This window comes from Sus scrofa, chromosome 9 (genome assembly GCF_000003025.6).
Source record: "Sus scrofa isolate TJ Tabasco breed Duroc chromosome 9, Sscrofa11.1, whole genome shotgun sequence".
In the NCBI taxonomy this organism is placed as follows: Eukaryota; Metazoa; Chordata; class Mammalia; order Artiodactyla; family Suidae; genus Sus; species Sus scrofa.
In genome coordinates this window covers 139349924-139371386 of record NC_010451.4, presented here as the reverse complement: position 1 = coordinate 139371386, position 21463 = coordinate 139349924, and the positions used below count along the sequence as shown (strand labels likewise).

The following is a 21463-nucleotide window of genomic DNA, read 5'->3' as shown; positions in this document are numbered from 1 at the left end:
ACACACACACACACACACACCCCATGGGAAGGGGGCTGCTCTCAGCTGATAATCAGACATGACAATAAAAGGTGAGGTGTGGGCCTAATTTTCGTATCATGCTTCCAACAAACCACTGGTTAAAAGACATATTTGAGGCAATCAGGGAGACATCAGGGAGACTGGTCACCGGATGACAAAATATTTGTGGTTAATGTTTTAGGAGAGAGGATGGCACTGCGACGGCAGAAGAAAAATTCATGGCTCTATGGTGCATCATGAAGGACGGGGTGGTGACGGGACATCATTTCTGGCTGTGGCACGACTGGCTTTCAACTGCTTCACAAAGGGAAGAGTAACGATTGATGGTGATGACCCGGGCTCAGGGCGTGTATCACGACTGCTGGGTAGAACGGAAATTTTAAAAGTTTACTGAAAAGCCCATTGCCTGGTCCTCCCTTTCCAGTTCTCTTCTGGAAAACCCCTTCCTGGGTGCCCAGAAAAGTGTGTGAACAGGTTCACTGCAGCCCTGGCAGCTCTGCGGATGACCCAGGGCAATGCCAACGCCTACCGGCAGCCACACAATTTCACAGACCAGGCTGCGTCACACATGCTGCAATTTGGCAGCTCTCAAGTAGAGTGAAGCTTAAAAAAAAAGAAGAGCAAGTGGCAAACAGTTTGCATGACACAAACTCATTGTATAAAAATATAAACAAAACCTAAACTATTTTTATCTCTGCACATGCTCGTGTGTAAAACACAGCAGATCTAGGAAAGTCTGAGAGGCTTCTGCAGCCACTGAGCTTCTTACAAAGAGGGGGTACTTTCACCTCAGGTAACTGAAAAACAGCTGCACACATCAGCGGAGACAGATAAAAACAAGGGAGGACGTGGAGGAGGAGGGGCCCACAGGAGGCCGAGGGGCGCCGGGAGGGCGAGCAGGTGGGGGCTTTTGGTTCCACATTCAAAGGGGCGGAGTGAGAGGGTTTTAGTTGAATCGGCAGAGGCCTTGCATTCCAGAAAGAAAACAGTGTCAGCATTTAAAAGGTGGGGCTAATAACCTCAGCAGAATGGCCGAGGCTGCATCAGGGCTGAGAGGCAGGGCCGCCGCCCCAGCTCGTCACAGGCCCAGAGTGACCGTGCAGGTGGCCGCCCAGGCACCCCTGTAATTTGTGCTGCGATGCACCATCCCCTTAACAACGCCACCAGCAAGCATTTAACTTGCAGGTGCAGATGCCTGGCAGCCGGCTTTAACACTGCTCTGCAATCACCCCCGCGAGATCTGAGAACCAGCAGTGTGGCCGGGGCTCCATGCAGGGAAGGCCCATCTGAGGGCGACAAACCTCTCTGAAGCCACCGTGTTCTGACTCGCGAAGTCGTCCTCACAGCATTCCCGGCTCCGGCTGAGCGGGTCTGAAGACTGGACTGCAGGCTCTTTCCTGGGGTCCTTTGTGCCAGCGGGGCCTGGCCTGATGGATGCCACCTTCAGAGCAGGGCAGGGTCCCGGGCAGAGGGCAGAGTCAGGGGCCAGGGCCCTTTCCTGCTGGGACCGTGGGCTTTGTGGGACTGTTCACCCAGAGGGCAGAGGCCCCAGTGTTAGCGGGGCGGGCGGACACCAAGGTCACGGGAGAGGGAGCACGTTACTGCTCTGCTCCCTACAGCATCCAGCAGTGGAGAAAGGACATGGCTGTGTTCACGCCTCGCCTCCGCTGCGAGCCCATCTCAGACATCCAGCACCCCTCTGGGGCCTGTGACACACGGGGCACTGGATGCTCACTGCTCCCCTGCAAGGTCCCAGAAGCCTTGACTCATGGCCAGGCCTTCCACAGCCTGGATGAGCGCATGGGCCACCGGCTGGGTCTCAACTGGGTGCACGAGTCTGTGCGCCGGAAGGGGAGCATCCAGGTCCTTGGCCTGGCACAGAGGGCAGCTAAGAAAATGCCGCTCTCTGCCTCAGCCCTCAGAGTCAGATCTCCAGGGACACTCCTACTAAGAACCATGCATCTTTGGCACCAGTAAGACACACCGTGTCACACACTTGAAACGTTTCACACGATTCAGGTGCAAACCATCTTTCATTTCTAGCGAGAGATCTGCCCTTTGGATACCTAACCAGCCACCCACCCTCCTAGCGTCTGGCTTGGCAGGCCTGGGAATGTGCATGTATAGTAAGTGCCACTGCTGCTGCTTGCTTCTCAAGTCCCTAAGCAACGATGGGTCCAGACAAGGGGTCGTGAGCACAGTGTTCAGAGCGCAGGCTGAGAAAATAACGAGGAACTTCTAGAAATGAATTCCAGGTAGTGTCGGCCTGCAGCGAGGCACAGGGCAGCAGGCAGCTCCTGGGCTTGGAGTCTGGCAGGGAGCTCGCCGGGTCCCAGGGCGCCTGGCGTGGGGGCTACTTTTCCTTGTTTCAAGAGGGCCGTGGAAGTAGTGAAAGCCTAAGTAAACTCTGGCCATTAGATAATGGGCCATTGTAACTGCAGACGACTTCCTGAATGGCCCTAAAAAATGACTTGCTCATTTCCTGCCTGGAGAAAAGAGAAATATTAGCACAGCTCTGTCCGCAAATGCAAGCGCCGGGGGACGGGGACGCGGGCGGGCGGGCGGGCGGGGCGGGTCCAGCGGCCTCAGAAGGGAAAACAGAAAGAAGAGCAAGGTTCGGGTCTTTCCAGGGCCGTCAGACCCCCCCAACACACAGACCCCCACACCCGGCCTGCCAGCCGCCACCTCCTCCTGCGGGCCTCCCGCTGGGGCAGAGGCTGGTGGCCCTGGGGACTGAAGCCGCACGGCCGCCCCGTCAGCCGGGCAGGGGCTGGGAATCACCCAGAAAGAGGTGGGGGAGAGAGATGAAAGCATTAAAGAAAAAAGTCACCGCAGCTCCTATTAAAACAGAAAACTCTGCTATCATTGGTTTTGTGCCAAGACACTGCCAGTAAAGAACTGGCTCACAGAAGGGCCGCAGCTTCATTTTTCCCAGGCTCTTCTGCAGCGTTCTTTCTTCCTCCACGGGAGCCAAGTAACCCCACTTCGGGGGGAATTACCACAGACTATCTTTTCTTTCTCCTTCTTTTTTTCTTTGGTAAATCTCACAACCTACAATTACCGGCTTTAAGAAATTAAGAATGTTCTGGGTTAGAAGCCCTGCCTCTGCTGACCAGCTGTGTGAACCAGAGCAAATTATTCCATTTCTGAGTTTCACTTTCCTTCACTGTGAAAGGGAGACATGAGGCCTGAAAGCTGGAAAACCGGGAGGCCATACAGAGATGGGGTCACTGGCAGTAATTACTCCGCATGGAGCCTGGTACCTGGCAGTGACACTATCGGTACTGCCTTTATTTAAACTAGTCTGAGCCTCACAGGGAGTCAGGAGCGGGAGGGGGTCGCCTGCCTCGGGGGCAGCGCGTTGGGGGCGGAGACACACAGCTTGGAGTCTGCATCGCCCCCGTGTCGTGGGGGCACCTGTGAGGAGACAGGGCCCACGGGGCGAGGCCCAGAGCCGTGTCAGGAGACAGGGAGCGCTTGCCAACTGCCTGGTGCCCGCCCATCATCAGAATCTCACCACACTAGCATCTGAGGCTAAGAGGAAAATCCTCAATGGTCAATGACTCTCGTCTAGTCATTTCATAGATTAGAAGTATTTACTAAGCACCACCTGTATACCTTATTCTTTCTATCCTGGTTTCACTGAATCCTTTAGAGACAGACTCATTCCCAGGTTACAGGAAAGAAAATGGCTCAGTGTGACAGAGCAGATGTGTACAGGCCCAGGAGCACAGGGGGCCTGGAATCTGAAACCAGGGCCCATCTGACCTCCGAGCCCACCGGCCTTCTGTTCCGCCACACCATCCCCCGGGAAAGCAGGTGCACGCATTAGAATGACAGGAGATGGGAACCGCACTGAGTGTTTGCAGTGTTGATTAAGAGGATTTGCAGGAACGCAGTGCAAAGGGGCAACTGACTGTCGGCTCTGATGGCTCACATAAGTCACGCCTGCAGCAATTTTTCAAGCTGGCGTGCATCCGCTGCATGATTAAATGTAGGCTACCTGTATGCTCTGGGGATGCTTTCTACGCCTGGCAGGCTGACTGCTGTCCACTTGGACACTGGAGACTTCTGAAGGCTTCTCGTGTCTGGCCTTTCTGGTTCTGGCTGACCTTTGAGGGTCCAGAGAAATGAAGAGGAGGAGACCCTGGCCTGGACTGGAGCAGACCCTTCAGCAGATCACATGCCTGCGCTGTGGTTGCTTCTGTTTACTGAGTGTCCGCAGCAAGTCTGATTGCTGGAGACTACGGCTGGGGCTGTGCTCCCCTGGAATTTGGACAAGCAGCGGAACTGGGGGGTAGGAAAGACGGTGCAGGCGAGTGTGGGCGGGTGACGCACATGAACCCTCGTCCTCGTGGGCCAGCTTTCCTCCATCCTGTATCTTCGCAGCTGGCTCGGCCTTGACCTTGCTATTGATGAATGCCCTAGTTCTGTTCCATTCGTTGTGGTCTCTGTTTTAGGATTCTGATCTTGCCAATCTATGCATATGAATCTCTCCTCATTTCGTGGATTTAAAAAACGTGGAGATTTACTGAACCTGGACAATGATACGGGCATGTCACCTACTGACTCACATAAGTAAGAGACAGTGATGGTCATTACACCAGAGGTTTCTGTCTACCTAAGTAAGGGTTATCTGCATTATATTTCACATTTAATTTTTTTTATTTTTTTTTATTTTTTAAATTTTTTTAATTTATTTATTTTTTTTTTATTTCTTAGGGCCGCATTAGAGGCACATGGAGGTTCCTAGGCTAGGGGTCAAATGGAGCTACAGCTGCCAGCCTATGACACAGCTATAGCAACACCAGATCTGAGCCGTGTCTTTGACCTACACCACAGCTCACAACAACGCTGGATCCTTAATGCACCAAGCAAGGCCAGGGATTGAACCTGCAACCTCAAGGTTCCTAGTCAGATTTGTTTCCGCTGCACCACAATGGGAACTCCCTTATTTTGAACTGAAGTTTAGTTGACTTACAAGAGTATGTTTGTTTCAGGTGCAAAGCCAAGTGATTTGGTAATACATATATATGCATTTATCTATCTTCTTTTAAAAATTCTTTTCCAATACAGTTTATTATAAGTTGTTGAATATAGTTCCATCTGCTACACAGTAGATGTTTATTTTACATGTGGTAGTGTGTATTTGTTAATCCCCTTCTCCCAATTAATCCCTCCACCCCACTTCCCATTTCATAACCATAAATTTGTTTTCTACGTCGGTGGTTCTATTTCTGTTTTACAAATAAGTTCTTTTTTAGATCCCATAAATAAGTGATATCATATTGGTTTTTTAGATCCCATAAATAAGTGCTATTTTTAGATCCCATAAATAAGTGATATCATATTGGTTTTTCTCCGTATAACTTAGTGTAGTGTGCTAGTCTCTAAGTCCGTCTATATTGCTGCAAATGACATTATTTCATTCTTTCTTTATGACTAATATTCCGCTGTAGGCATGACAACATCTCTCTATCCAGGCCTCTGTTGAGGGACATTTAGGTTGCTTCCATGTCTTGGATACAGCGAAGAGCATCTACCATGAACACTGGGGTGCGTGCATCTTTTCAAATTAGAGTTTTACCTTCTCTGGATATATGCCCAGAAGTGGGATTGCTGGATTATAGGAAACTCTTTTTATTTTCTAAGGAAACTCTACAGTTTTCCACTGTGGCCACACTGATTTGCATTCCCACCAACAGTGTAGGAAGGTTCCTTTTTCTCCATACCTGCTCCTGCAATTGTTATTTGCAGCTTTTTTGTTTGTTTGTTTGTTTTTAGGGCTGCACCTGCAGCATATGGAAGTTCCCAGGCCAAGGGTCTAATCGGAGCTTACCTGCCAGCCACAGCCACAGCAATTCGGGATCTGACGGCATCTGCAACCTACACCACAGCTCATGGCAACATGGGATCCTTAACCCACTGAGTGAGGCCAGGGATCAAACCGTGTCCTCATGGATACTAGTTGGGTTCATAACCCACACAACAGGAACTCCTGTTATTGGGGGGGGGGGGTTGTTGTTGTTGTCTTTGCTTTCTAGGGTCGCACCCAAGGCATATGGAGGTTCCCAGGCTTGGGGTGGAATCAGAGCTGCAGCTGCTGGCCTACACCACAGCCACAGAAACTCCAGATCCGAGCCACGTCTGTGACCTACACCACAGCTCATGGCAACATGGGATCCTTAACCCACTGAGTGAGGCCAGGGATTGAACCCGAAACCTTGCAGTTACTAATCAGATTCGTTTCTGCTGCGCCACAGCGGAAACTCCTATTTGTAGATTTTTGAGGATGGCCATTCTGACTGGTATAGGTGACAGCTCACTGCAGTTTTGATTTGCATTTCTCTGATAATTAGTCATGCTGAGCATCTTTTCATGTGCCTGTTGGCCATCAGTATGTCTTCTTTGGAGAAATGTCTATTTAGGTCTTTTGCCCATTTTTTTATTGAGTTTTTTGTTGTTGTTACTGAGTTATATGAGTTTTTTGTATATTTTGGAAACTAAGCGCTTGTCAGTTGCATCATTTGCAAATATTTTCCCGCATTCTGTTAGGCTGACTTTTCCTTTTGTTTGTTTTCCTTTGCTGTGCAAAAGCCTATGAGTCTGATAGGTCCCCTTTGTTTACTTTTGCTTTTATTTCTATTGCCTTGGGAGACTGACCTAAGAAAACATGCTATAATTGATGTCAGAGAGTGTTCTGCTTACGTTCTCTTCCTGGAGTTTTAGGTATTGTGTCATCTTTAAGTCTTCAAGCCATCATGAGGTCATTTTTGCGTATGGTGTGAGAGGCTGTTCTAACTTCGTTGATTTACACGTGGCTGTCCAGCTTTCCCAACACCACTTGCTAGAGAGACTGTCTTTTATCCATTGTATACTCCTGTCTCCTCTGTCGAAGACTAATTGACTGTAGAGATGTGGGTTTACTTCTGGGTTCTCTGTTTTGTTCCTTTGATCTACAGGTCTGTTTTTTCTTTGTTCTACCGTCTGACGTCTAAAACGGTTATGCCTCCAGCTTTGTTGTTCTTCCCCAGGATTGCTTTGGCAATGCTGGGTCTTTTGTGGCTCCGAATAAATTCTAGGATTATTTGTTCTAGATGTGTGAAAACCGTAATGGATAATCTGATAGGGATCACAGTAAATCTGTAGATCGCTTTAGGCAGCATGGCCGCTTTAAACAAACACTATTTCTTCCGACCCAGGAGCTTGGGCTATCTTTCCATTTCCTTGAATCATCTTCAGTTTCCTTTATCAATGTTGCACAGTTCCTAGCATATAAGTCTTTTACCTCCTTGGTTATTCCTAGATTTTTTTTTTTTTTTGGATACAACTTTAAAAGGGATTTTTTTTAAACTTTCTCTTTCTGATATTTCATTGTTAGTGTAAAGAAGTTAAGCAAATAATCTTGTATCTTGCATATTAATCCTGTATCTTGCTACCTTGCCGAATTCATCAATTGGTTCTAATAGTTTTTGTGTGGAGTCTTTAGGGTTTTCTACATAGAGTAACATATCATCTGCATTGAATGACAACTTTACCTTTCCCCTTCCGATGTGGACACCTTTTGTTTCTTTTTCTTGTCAGATTGCTCTGGTTAGGACTCCCAATACTGTGCTGAATAGAAGTAGTTCTCACCTTGTTCCACAATTTAGCAGGAAGGCTTTCAGCTTTTTACCATTTAGTATTATGCTACTGTGGGTTTGTCATAAATGGCTTTGATTACGTCGAGATACGTTCCCTCTATAACCACTTTGGCAAGCGTTCTTATCAAAAATAGATGTTGAGTTTCATCAAATACTTCTTCTACATGTATTGAGATGTTCATGTGTTGAACCTGGAAGGAATCTAACTTGGTCATGGTGTGTGATCCTTTTTATGTGCTGTTGGATTCAGTTTGCTAATATTTTGTTGAGGATTTTTGCATCTATATTCATCAAAGATATTGGCCTATAATTTTCTTTTTTGGTTGAAAAAGAAAAAAGAAAAGCAAACAGAATGGAAAGAAGAAAAGAAAATGGACAGAGTGATATTGTAAAGACTATTATTTCATGAAAATTTATATATAGCTAGATGAACATGTCATAACTTTAGCACGCATTTCTTAGTTTGGTGATGTTTGAAAGCCGCTGAACTAAATGTTGCCTTGAAACTTTTCCTGTTCCAACTCTGAGTCTCCCATTGGCTTTGAAATCCTCTACAGAATAAATAAGAAAACATTAACAGCATGTTCTAAAGAGAAGAAAAGAGCCTATGGGTTAGAAAAAAAACATCCACAACTCCAAAATGATCTCTGCCCTCTCCTTCCAGCAAGCACCTAGAAGTTGTGCAGAAACAGCCACTGCTACCCCGAGCAGTGGGTCACCTGGACTGCCTGCTGCCTGTGGGGACTGTAGAGTCTGCTCCCACCTCTGCCCAGCAGGCTACGGCAGGTGTGCTCAGGTATTGGGGCTGGAGTTCGCCCACACTGCAGCCTCCTGGGGACCTGGACTTTGGGACACAGAGAAAAAGAAAGTGGTTCCAGGCTAAACACGTCAGCTTTACACAAGCAACCAGAATGACCAAGAAAAAGACGTGGGCCCTCTGCTGGGCAGCGCATCCTCCCGCTGCTCCCCGCTGTGGAGGAGGAAGGGGAGTCCCCCCCATAGTGTCCCAGGCCCACACGGCATCACGTAATACCATTCTCTGCTGCCAAAAGGCTGCAACCCACTACCACCAGGTTAAGCACTTCCAGTTCTTATTTGCAAGGAGCCCCATCAAAAGCTTGTTTCACAACACTTTTTGTTCAAATTAAACTGCTTCTGCTTTAGGTTAGGAAAAATTCCACCTGAATAAAACGGGCACGCGGGTGCTGACCAGGTGTGCCTTTTAAGCATGAAAGTCCAAGACTGAGCTTTCACACTTGGACCTGCTAATAGCTGTGTAGCGGCGGGGGCAGGCCGTCCTGCCATCAACGCCAGCGCCCCAACCTCCCCATAACTGACCAACGTCACCAGGTCACCCTCAGGTCACGGTGCCACAGGCAGGAATGTTCCATAATTGTCCCCACCGTGCCCTTGTTGCTATGACTGACAGTTACTCTCAAAACAGAAAGAAGCGGGAACTCCTGATGATTCCAGCTGTGTGGTAGGTCTGGAAATAGGGTGGCGTTTCTACAGATGGTGCAGGAGCAAGTGGAAATCAGAGAGGAAAATGAACCATAACCGCGAGCTCACACAGCACATTCAAGCCGGATCAAAGGCACGTCTAAGATGCAAAACCATGAAACTTTCACAGGACATAAGAGGAAGCCCTCAGGATTTGGATTTTGGTTCGGAAGTCTCAGCATACTAAAAGCACCATCCAGAAAAAGAAACTGGTGACTTGGACTTAATCATGAGACACCTTTGCTCAGAGACCCTGCTAAGGAAAGACACCTGTAAACATCCCACAAAAGTCTCACAGACAGTCTCAGGGCGGCTTCCTCTCCAGCCACGGGCTTCTTCCACCTCCCCCCATCCCCAGGTCTTTTTAATTCAAGGACACCAAGTCTTATTAGTGTCACATTCTCTCCTCAGGTTTTCCAGATGCTCTGTCAATGATCAAAAGTAAGAAGCAAGCAGGGCAGAGAACCCAAGACTCAGCCAGCAGGAGACACAACACCTACCTCAATATTACCAAAAAAAAATCCAAATTAATGTAATCAAATCTATGATGAACCGTGTATCAAAATTTACATGCAGACGGGACTCTCTGCTTGCCCCGCTGTCGCCCTAGTCCTGGCTCCTGGAAGAACAGGCAAAAACACAGCTGGGTGGGAAATGTGCTCACCTATGCTAACATCTTGCATTTATTTCCTTAAACACCTCCCAGCACACGGACCAGCTGCTCTTCTAGCCCCTGCGTCTCCCGGGCCAGCGCACTCCTCTCAGCCCTGTCCCTCTCCTCCCCGCACCGCCAGCTTCTCCCGCGCGTCCACCCTCCACCCGACACCACTCTACAGGCAGCAGCCCTGCTCCGCCCCTCAGAGCCGCCAGGCCCGCTCCTCGGGGGCTCCCCTCCTGCCCCGCTCCGCCCGGTGCCTGCGCCTTGCCCTCTGCCGCCCCGCCTCGGGGTCCCCGTGCCCGGCCTGTGCGCTGCGGCCTCTGAGCACCGCCCCAGGGCAGGAAAGAGCAAAGGCCCCATAAGTGCTGATCTGATGCCCTCTTCTCCCCTCGGAAATGAAAGCTAAACACCAGCACCCAGTACCTGGGGGAAGGGGCGGGGCCGGTCCGGATTCCGCCCTCTTCTCAAGGTGTGCGCCGCACCCACCCCACGGAGGACGGATGCAGAGGGCTGGCGGCGCCTTCCGACTCCTCCGGTTCCCGGTGGGGGACGCCCCGGTGGCGGAGGAGCCACTCTGGGACCTGGGTGGCTCCCGCGGGCTGCCCAACCCCGCCCTGGACAGAGCCCCACACCGTGGACCCGCACCGGCTGCCAGGCTCTGTCTACATCAGTCACTCACAGACTCAGCAACTGCAGCATCGGCGCGGTCCCCAAGCTGCCAGGTACAGCTAGACACTTTGTACAGGTGGAAAGACTCCTAACCATGTGTAGGAACGGTCCCCCTCAGCGGCTGCGGCAGGAGGAGCCTGGAGGAAGCTCACAGACTCTGCACTTTGGGAGGACTGGGCTTAGTACAATCAGCATATGGTAGAGGTCTTAAGGAAAATAAAGCAAAAAAATGTACTCCTCTAAAAGCCCCTCTGGAGACATGGGGTTCCTCGGGGGTGGCTGCGAGGGGCCTCTCTGGTACTTTGCGGGCTTTAGGGATGGGGCTGGGGCACGGAGGACAGGCCCACGCACCCTCCCACCTCTGCCCCCACAGCTGCCACCCTCCATCCCTTCCCCACACGCCCACAGGCACCGGGACACTCAGGGACTGGAACATGTCACAGGGTAAAGGATAAACACTCCCCAAAGTTTCTAGAAAGCCAGGAGGACCACACGCAGCCCATTTGTCCCCCGCCAGGGACGAAAGCCAGGCCCGTGCGCTTTACCCCGGGAAGGCCTCCTCCCCCCACACCCGGCGTGGCTGGCTCACCACCCATGGCCCTGACTGGGGGACTCTGCAACTGGGGGAAGCTTTGCAAGCCAAACCAAACAGAGCCTGAGGGCGTCAGAGCCTGCTCTGCAGGCCTCGCCCAGGGGACAAGGTCCAGCTCACAGCCTTGGTTTAAAAGGAGAGCGGAGGACGCACCCAGAAGCCGGCCTCCCCGAGCCTCCTCCCCAGTATCCCAGCGCCCAGCGGCCTGCCCACCCCACCAGGGGCCCAGCCTCCAGCTGCCCCACACCTCCACCCCCTGGTCTGAACGCTGAGCCCGGCTCCCCCAGGGCTGGCTCCACACGGACTCCAACATCTCTGCCACGGAACTGCATCACAATCACACATCTTCAGTGGAGAGAAAAAGGCCGTGACACACATGCTTCTCACTGCCGGAGAAAGGAGACCCGAGACACGCTTCTACTTCCTACGTAAATAACAGGACTGAGGTCAGAAACCCAGGCAACGAAACTGTACACCAGCTTACGCTGTGCAAAATATTTATTTACTATTCTATCCATCCGTGGAAATAATTTCACAGACTCAATGTGATTTTTTATGTTGACAGTTTAGTCAAGGGTGGTCAAGGACTGTCTGTGTGGCCCTATGCTAGTCGCACTGATGTGTTTCTAAAAAGACCACATCTGGCACAGAACAGGAAAGCCCATTTCCACCCAGGTTTACAAAGAAAGAAGATTTGATCCAAATACTTTCCTTGGAATCACTGAGCGTAATATCCTGTCACAATCTGTCCTGATCCTGACACCTGATCCTGATCTCAGACACTGAGCGACTGAGCACCACGCAGCACCGACCACGCGGGCGTCTGTTCGACACTGTGCTGACACAGAGGCACTACCATGCATTTCTGTCCAATTTTCATCCTGCTTTCTATGCCCTACGATGGGAGCGAACTCAGTTTGAAACACAGCGGGGCAGGGGGTCCAGTCTTTGGCCATCCGTTTGCCCAACCCGCTGTTTTTACTGCTCATCTATTTTCTGACACCCTACAAGGCAGCGCCAGCGACGGGCGGGCGTTACAAAGGTCTGGAGCAAGTGAAGGGTGTCCAGAGCTCGGTGGGTGTTCCTTCCAGAAGGGGGGGCAGCGCACGCATACCTAACAGCTCCCAGAGGCAAATGGGCAGGAGGTTGCACATGTGAAGCTATTTCCAGCAGAGTCTGGAAGCAGCATGGGTCAGGCAGTGCACCGATCTGTGGAGACGAGCGCTGAAAAACGGACGAAGGTGAAGGGTTGTGCCTGTCTGTGCATGTGTGTCTGTGTGCGCACGTGTGTGCTCGGCTGGTTTGGGCGGCTGTCTGTGAAAACAGGTGAGCGGGATGATAGAAATAAAAAGGAGACATTAATTGTGTTCCTAAGTCCAGGCCACATAACGTTCTGAAAATTTTCATCACCCAAGTGAATGAGCACAGCGGTTAATGGGACTCTCTGACCGAGGCAGGCAGCTTTTCCTGGGATCCCGAGTCTTGGTCTTGCAGTGCCCCTTCGACTGAAGGAGCTTAACACGTCTTCCTGAAGTTTTAAGGACATTTAAAATTTGTTACCATTTCTTTTATGTATTCAATTAGGTTGAAAATCGTATTTCAATTTAGAATTTTACCTAGGTATGCCACCTGAGAAACTAATAAAGTACGTTTGGATTTTAGTACATTTCAAGCTGATGAAACGCAGCTAATAGCATGTCAGAAGAAACAGCAGCAGAACCTTAAATGCGATGTTCGAATAGCAAATGCCTCCCCCCCCCATAACCAGTTCCTAATAGGTAAGTGCCAGGCTGGGCAAATGGACAAGGATAACGGGTGAAGGTGGGCAGCCTTAGACGTTTCTGGTTTATTGGAAGTTATCATGCACCGAGCTTGCATGTCTTTTTTAAAGCATCACCATGCAGAGCTGCTCTGTCACACTCCTGCCACTGAAAGCCAGCCCCTCTGAGTCAACGGTCTTCTGAGCTCAGCAGATTCTGAGTCGGAGAGGTGATTTGCATGGATTTTTGTGCAATCCTATTTACAAACCAATTGACAAAAAAGAAAGTGTTCCAAGCCTAGAGTACATGGTGTGACTCGGAGCTTGCCAGCAAGGCCTCAGGGGTGCTCTCGTGCTGGTCCTCACCACAGCATCCCCACTGGGGGACCCAAGTTGCCTGGGGAGTGGCGGGGCGCAAGCAAGTTCAAGACCAAGTGTTCCCCAGCCTGAGCTGGGATGCGAGTATGAGCAAGTCTGGTGGAGAATTTCACCTGACAAATTTGTTCCAAATACCTTGGGTTTCTCTCTTGTTTGTGTTATTGTCGTGGCGAGGTCCACTCCCTGGTGAGCGTGGTTTGAAAACTGCTGCCATTATAAAAGCCCTGAGAGGAGAGCTTCTGCCAGGGTGTTTACAACTCAGGCAGTAAGATGACTCCAGAGAAGGGCTTGGAGCAGAAGCAACACGGCCGCAATGCCAAGAAGGCAGGAAGATCAGAAGTGACCCATCTTTCAGCCTCACCTTCCGCTGTGCCGACCCAGGCCTGCAGCCACCTGTACACCCTTGACTCTCATTCCGTGACATACAAATGTTCCGTGGGAGTTTTAAGAGGGTGACAAAGTGACTTCACTCGTACTGTGAGATGTTTTCTTGACGTTAATTTATATTGATTTTCCATCAATGTGACAGTTTTAGTAAAAAAAAAAAAAACTTCACACCAAAATTGTCCAAAATCGATTTGTGAAATACCTTATAATCATAAGGTCCAAATTCTGGCTAGAAAGACTCTGTCGAAACACCCTTCTGAAGAGACCTCTTATTTGGTCGTTAGAATGATAGGTTAGCTACCCTAGGAAAAAATAAATGATTCTAACAGCCAACCAGCTTACTAACTGATTACAAATTTCCTTTGACTTCAACAGACAGATCCATTTTGTAGTCATTTTTAACATGAAAATATGCATTTCTAGATATTAGTCTTTAATAATACCATGTATGTGAGGCCCGGAGCAGGCCGCCCCAAAATACACCTCGAAAGCATGTTATTTTGAATCAGTCCTTGAGAAACTGCGGTGACTGACTCTTCTCTGTCCCCCACAACGTGGGGACAAGTAGGACATTTCCCGGTCCATGCGATGACCTTCTCCGTTGCTCCAGGAGGACAGAAAGCACCCTTGTCACCGGATCCTGGGAGGCTTCGAGGCCAGGAAAGCCGTATAAACAACCTGCACCACTTCCCCATTAGTCGGCTACCCCAAGCTCAAGCCCCTCACAAGTAAGTGTTTCTTTGTCTAAAAATGATACATAAACAGTCTGCTTTGGTCGCTTTGGGTCCCATTTCTACGAGACCTTCCTGCATATGAATTAAACTGCTTTTTTCCCTCCTGTGAATCCGTCTTGTTTCAATGTAATTATTAGGCCAACCTAAAGAACTCGTGAGGAGTGGGGGGAAATTATGCCCCCCCAAAACACCGAGGGAAAAGGATCAGGGATTTGGGGAGCAGGCAAGAATTTGTTTAAAATAATTAAGATATTGGTTTTTTTAAAAAATCCATATTCGTCTCAAAAATAATTCTGAAAAGACTTTTGAGAGGCCTTTCGCATTGAGTGAAACACGTCACGACGTACACTTTTGGGTTCTGTTTTATAAACGAGCACCAGACAAGGGGAACCAGCTGGAACCAGGGCTCTATTTTCCTGACATCGTGGAAACTTTCGATCCTAGACGGGCACCACGTAATAAACGCAGCAAGGCGCTGAGTCACGAAGTACCTGGTCAGCCAGGAAGGGACTCAAAGCGGGATCTCACGCGGACACCTGGGTGGACTGGCGACGGCACCGGCCACCTGCCTGCACGCAGACAGAACCCGAGCCCCGCAGCTGCCGCCCCCCACGGAGTCAGGGTGGAGCTCCTCTGTGCTCCGGGAAAACGAGTTGGCTCTTTTCAGGAAAAGACTTGATAAGGCCCATTCTTGCACCTCCTCACTTCTAGAAAAACACGGAAACCCTTCACAGTGACTGATGTCTGCTCCTCTCGAGTCGTCTGACCTTCGCGAAACCAGCAGCGAACCTGTAAGATGTGCACGTGGCGGTCGGCGGGAAGGAACAAAGCTCACCTGCCAACCAGCAGCCGCCAGCCGCCAGCCCCCAGCCCCGGCCCCGGATAACTGGGGGTGATCTCAGGGAGCCCAGACCCCTACGCCTTCCCATAGAAAAGACTACATTCCTTCCCTTGAGATCTCTGGTTTTCTGCTTTGGGCAGTAATCTTTTCTCCCCACGACCTGCCCTTTGCTGCAAAACCCCCATCTATCCTGCATCCCCCCTTGCCTGCTCCAAACGGTTTTTCTCGGGGTTACTTGAGATGCCCCCCGATCTTAAGTCCTCATTTTGCCCCAAATAAAACTTAACTCTTAACTTTTAGGTTGTGCATTTTTTCTGTGTCAACCAACACCTGGACCTCCAGAAGTTCTTTGTGGATCTGGATGGGGATTCGTTGTCAAAAATTTTTTTCTGAAACATTTTCGGCATGACTCAGGGCAACTGGGAAGGGCAGGGGCCAGCCTCTGTCTTCTCTCAGGGTTTCTGGGGGTGTGCACCTCAGCACCAGGGCACAGGCCCTAGGGGACCACTCGGGCCCCAGGGAGATGGGACTCTGGCCAGGCCCAGTGCCACGGGGAGCCCCACCCCCCCACCCCTGAAGGGTGCAGCTTGCACTCCTGCTCAGAAAGGGCTAGCTGAACTCATTCTCAGATATGATTGTTTCAATTCTGAAGGGGAAAAGATGCAAACAGCATTTTAAGTATAATTTGCCTAAAATGTACTCCTTGTAAAGAATACATAACCCTTTAGGTATAAAAAGTCTTCAAAGAAAAAAATACGTTATAATTGCTTGACTAAGTGACAGCAGACACAGCATATTTGCTTTTTCCTACATGAAGCTGTCAACATCTTAAGAGGCAGGAAAAGCAAATCTGATGCAGGAGTAGCTGCTTCTGCAATTAACAGGGTGGCAGAGAACAGGAATGGGGTTCAGACGGCTCCAGAAAGTACTCAACATCCTGCTTCCTGGCTTCCTCGTGGAAAGAGTGGGGCGAAGTGGCGATAAATGATCTAAGCAGCAGCTAAGAGCCCGTGTGGCATGTAAATTCACAACTGAATTCATGCGTGGACGTTAGGAAATAACACCCATCTCACGTCCCCAGAGGCCACACGCCAAGCATGAGCTTCAAGCGAAGTCGCTGTCGGGAGCTGGGGCCAGGACATGTGCAGGCATCACCGTGGTGTCGACACAGGCCCCGCCCATCCAGGGCTTGCAGAAGTGTTTCTGGCACGTGCCCGATCCATACACGGTGTGAAATCTTCCGGAGAGTATCTGATTTTATCCTCAGAAGCTCCTCCGGAAGGTGCGACGCTCACACCTGTGCACAGACTCAGGGGCAGGGGCCCTGGGGAGGTTGGCGTGCACTGCAGCTGGCAGGGCGGCTGCTGGACTGGCCCAGCTGAGGGGGTTTCTCAGCCTTTGGAAACATCACAGATAATTAAGTGGTTAAATAACAGAAAAGGGACTGACGGGTTAGACATCCCTCCGAGGGGGCGAAAGGATGCCCAATGACCAGGGCGTGACCACACAGAGCATAGCCGGGGTGTGCATGAGAAAGCCAGAGGAGTTTCAGTCTGTTAGGTCAGAAGGTGAAGTAAACGGAACTGGAACCACGTACTTAAAAAAAAAAAAAAAAAAAAAAAAAAAAAAAAAAAAAAGAACGTCCCAGGTATACAACCTTCTAGAAACTGGTAAGTGCACAAGCAAACAGGTTCACTGGGAGAAGCCAGGTGACTTCTGACACCTCATTTGTGCTGTCATCTTTAAGGAGACAAGACAGCAGATTATAAAAAGCATTTGTCAGTATTTATCAAAACACATCCAAGCACTGGGCTGTGGCGCAAGCAGCAGCGGGTCACAAAGAGACTGAACCACGATCCTGGCCCTATTCGTGGAAAAAATGAATGGACCAATGTGCTGACAGGAAGTTGTCCTCACGGTGCTTTTGCAAAAGGAAAAGTCACCTCCTCGAAAAGGGAACCCAGCACCTGCACTGCTAATGACAGAGGCAAACACATCACAGGCCGGTACGCACCACTTCTCACCCGCCAGCAAGCCCCGTCCACACCACCCTCTGAGGGTGTCCTGGAAACTGTCAGCTCTGCCCGCTGAGGGTGTCCTGGAAACCGTCAGCTCTGCAGGCCCCACACAGACACGCAGCTGCAATTGGCTTAGGGAGCTTACTAGAACCCACGGCTGGTGAGGAGCAGAGCTGGGGTTCACAACTCCTTTGTCTGCCTTCAATGTGTGTGCTCCTCCCACGTGATACAGCACTAGGAATAAAGCTCTGAACTCCACTTGAGTAAGTTATATGGGCTGAAGTATGCGCAAAGGTCCTGAAGCTTTGCCAGTAACAGCTGTGACACCTGATGTTCTGTAAGGTAAAAGTTAAGTTTGCAGGTGAACTTTATAAAACAAACATAGGTCACTTTCCTGGAGGTTATGTCCCGCATGAGAGCTGCACCCAAGTGGTGGTCAGCGACATGCCAGGGCCAAGCCTGTGCCTGAGGCGCCTCCGGGGACCTCGCAGACCTGTGACTGCAGGAGTCATCAGGCTTCTCTACTGCTTTCTCTGTGGTACCTTCTGAGCCACCCAAAGAGAAAAAACGTGCTGCAATACTGGCCCTATTCTGTTTACGTTGCTAAGTTACTGAATATTTTGCTTTGTTTTGCCCAACTGTGTGAGTTGCCTTTCAAGAGAGAAGCTACATTCTGGAACATCTTTTTGTGTGTGACCCGAATGCGCTGAGAGTATATTTGCGAAATAATTTTTTATTTTTCTTTCCTTTTCAAAGACAATTTGGAGAGAATGCTGTGATTCTAAACTGATTTGAAAAGCAGACAGCAAACATCAGCATTAGTACTTAAGCAGAAATACATCTCTTTGGAGTTCTTGCAAGCTACACGTGTGCACACACGCACACACACACGTGGCTACGAGTGGAGAGATGGGAAGGACATTCATACTCGGAAGGAAGAGAGACCCAAGAAGCCGCCTCGTTCCAGGACTCCGCCAACACGCACAGGACACCGCCAAGAGGAGTCATGGGCCTGTTACTTAACAGACGCCCTTGGGCACTCTCAGTTCAATTCTCCTTTCAAATAAAAATCTTGGAGAGAATTTTTCACCTATTCCCTTCAAGATTCTGAATTTAAAAAAAAAAAAAAAAAAAAAGGCAAAACATAACAATAAGTCACAGAAGCAAGCGGGGTATCTACTCCAAACACCTGTTTCCGTCCTCCTGCCCCCAAAGCCGCAGCCCTAAAACAAAGTCCCTTCTGGGAGCGAGCTCGCTCCCTGGCATCTCGGGTGTCTTCCTCGGTGGCGTGGAGCCAGTACCCCATGCAGTCCCTCTGTGGGAACAGGACGCACGCCCTCTGGGTTCCTTGGCGCCCCTGCCTGGCAGTGCCAGAAGCTGTCTACACAGCGTGGCTCTGCTCGGGCGTCAGCACCAGGGGGGACGCTTCTGGATCTGGTGGCCGAGGCCCAGGCACGGATGGGGTGGCATTGAGCTCAGCTGCTCCACGCTTCCGAAGCGCCCAGCACACTGCGGCGTGTTCCATGCTGCCGTGGAGAAAAGCACAACTTTATAAAGCTGGATAAAGAGAATCCTGGTGGAAAGAAGGCCCATCACTGTGTCCCTTCCTTCCCTTTCCTCTGCCTCCTCTGCCGGCTGCGGAGCCACTCTGGGGGAAGCGGGGAAATGCAAGACCCGAGTCTGCCAGGAGAGCAGGAAACCCACGCCCCATCTGCGCGGTTTCTTCCTGCACGTCTGCTTATCTGCGTCCACATTCGGTGTCAGCTGTGAATTCCGACACGCCCTGGAAGACCGGAGGGTCATTTGCGAGTGACCGCCTGCACCCGCCTCGATCCTGTCATCCGGAGAGGGAGACCGCTGAGCTGGAGACGGCACAGTCCCGGGCTAACCCCAGCATCTCCCCTCTTGAAAGGAGGTTGCCACTTGCTCGTGTTTCAATCCCAGAGCTCTACGTGGGAAGCAGACAGGGCGCTCGCACCGCCTCGGGCTGCCCTACACGGTCGCGGCGACCCTCTCAAGGCGGCCGAGCTTGCTGTCCTTCAGGCCACAGAGGGTTCTGCTGGGTCAGGAAACTGCTGATTCTTGGGGTCCCCGCCCCCAGTCAGGCAACGATACGAGGGGACTCAGGAGAGCTCAGCCTCCGTTAGAAGAACCCATGCCCGTCTGACTAGAAACAAACGCGGCTGCCGTGCCCTCAGCAGGTGGGGAAACTGGGGCTGCGGCGCTCAAAGAAACACACGCATTTGCCCTTTCGATCTCAGAGGAGAAGCCCGGGAGCAGGGCAGAACCTGGAGGAGGGCGGGGGAGGCACGGAGCCCGGCCCCCCTTTGGACGAAGGACACCGCGCCCGGCACGCGAAGTACTCCTGCAAAGTCCTCTGACAGCCGACTGACCACCTGAAGGTGAGGATGGTGTGTGTGTCTGTGCAGGGAGCACGTGTGTAAGGGAAGCTCGGTGACGCCGCCGCAGCTGCTGGTCCCTCGGGGGAGGTGCCCTGGAGGGGGACTCCTCAGCACTGGCACCTGCCTGGGTCCCCTCCCCGCCACCCCGTGGCCCATATCCCAGTTCTAGCGGGTAGGGTCCAGGCAGCGGGAGCGGGGCGGGGGGCTCAGCCTGGTGCTGGGACCTCGAAGGCCCCGGTCCTTGAGAGGACAGTCTTGGCAGGTGAGGCCCTTTGGGTCCCGCGGGATCCGGGTCTGACCAGCCTGCTCACCCCCGGGGGCGCCGGGGTGGGGGAGTGGGAGGTCCTTCCAGGTCTGGTTCCAGGCCCCAGCAAAGGAACACTTGGCAGACGTGCACGTGTCAGGCCGTCACGAGGGTGGAATCGACGTTGCGGGTGGTCACAGGGACGCCTTTTGCAGCTGAGCACGTGGAACTCAGGGCCGTCGGTGGACAATGTCTCTCTTCACGTGCGCAGCGGTTTCAGGAGAATTAACTGTGTCGGTTTTCTGAACTTTCGAAGAAGAACGAACTGCAGAGCTCTCATGAGGTTTCTGTGCCTTTTGGGAATGAGATTCCCATTAACGACAAATACCGTAAAACCAAAAGCTTCGTCCTCATCTCCGTATCGGCCTGGAGCCGAACGTCGCAGACCCACTTCAGGAGAGGCTGGAGGGTCACCACCTTCCCCTGAAGAAAGAGTGGCCTAAAGAAGTGGACCCTGTGCCCAAAGGGTCCTGGACGTTCAGCAGCAAAGACAACGGGGTCTTATTGATTTTCTTTTTTTTAATCCTGTCTTTGTAACCTCAAAAAAAATTTTTTTCAGAAAAAAATTTCCCTATCAAGCCTGACATCTATGAGGAATCTATGAGACAACTCCACCCAAAACTATTAGAACTAACAGATGAATCCAGCAAAGGCTCAGGGTATGAGGTTTGTTTTTTGTTTGTTTTTTTTGGTTTTGTCTTTTTGTCTCTTTTAGGGCCCCACCCTCGGTATATGGAGGTTCCCAGGCTAGGGGTCAAACTGGAGCTGTAGCTGCCAGCCTACACCACAGCCACAGCAACACTGGATCCTTAACCCACTGAGCGAGGCCAGGGATTGAACCCACATCCTCATGAATGCCAGTTAGGTTCATTAACCGCTGTGCCACGCCAGGAACTCCCATCAGGGTACAAGGTTAGTACACAGAAATCTGCTGCATTTCTACACGCTAACAATGAAACAAAGAAATTACACACAGAAAAATCGCATTTAAAATCACATTTAAAAAATATCTGGGAATAAACTCAAGTGAGGAGGTGAAAGATCCATACACTGAAAACTATAAAACATTGATAAGGAAACGAAACACAATGCAAAGAAATGGAAAGCTATCCTGTGCTCACATGGCCATACTACCCAAAGTCATCTACAGGCTTAGTGCAATCCCTATCAGAAATCCCTGGGCATTTGTCACAGAAATAGAATAAATAATCCGAAAGCTCATATGGCACCACACAGATCCCAAACTGCCAAAGTAATCTTTAGAAAAAAGAACAAAGGTGAAAGTATAACCCACCCACACCTTAGACTATACTACAAAGCTACAGTAATCAAAACAGTACGGTACTGGCACAAAGACAGGCACATAGATCAATGGAACAGGATAGAGAGCCCAGAAATAAACCCACACACCTAGAATCAATTAATCTATGATAAAAGAGGCAAGAATATACAATGGAGAAAAGACAGTCTCTTCAATAAACAGTGCTGGGGAAACTGGACAGCTACATGCAAAGCAGGGAAATTAGAACATTCCTTCATACAAAAATAAATCCAAAG

General features: G+C 50.5%; 1 protein-coding gene and 1 long non-coding RNA gene across 4 annotated transcripts in view; one reads left to right on the top strand and one right to left on the bottom strand.

Moving 5' to 3' along the window:
• EGFR (epidermal growth factor receptor) overlaps positions 1-21463 on the bottom strand; it is a gene marked incomplete at its 5' end in the record, with an annotated part of 172223 nt that overhangs the window by 103246 nt on the left and 47514 nt on the right.
• Positions 8776-18338, top strand: LOC110255552. Of its 3 annotated transcripts, none has more exons than XR_002336100.1 (3): positions 8776-11511; positions 12746-12861; positions 14176-18338. It is a non-coding gene; the product is annotated as an uncharacterized LOC110255552 (long non-coding RNA). The 3 variants fall into 3 exon arrangements; XR_002336098.1 differs by having other exon boundaries at positions 12975-18336; XR_002336099.1 differs by having other exon boundaries at positions 12746-14335; positions 15053-15327.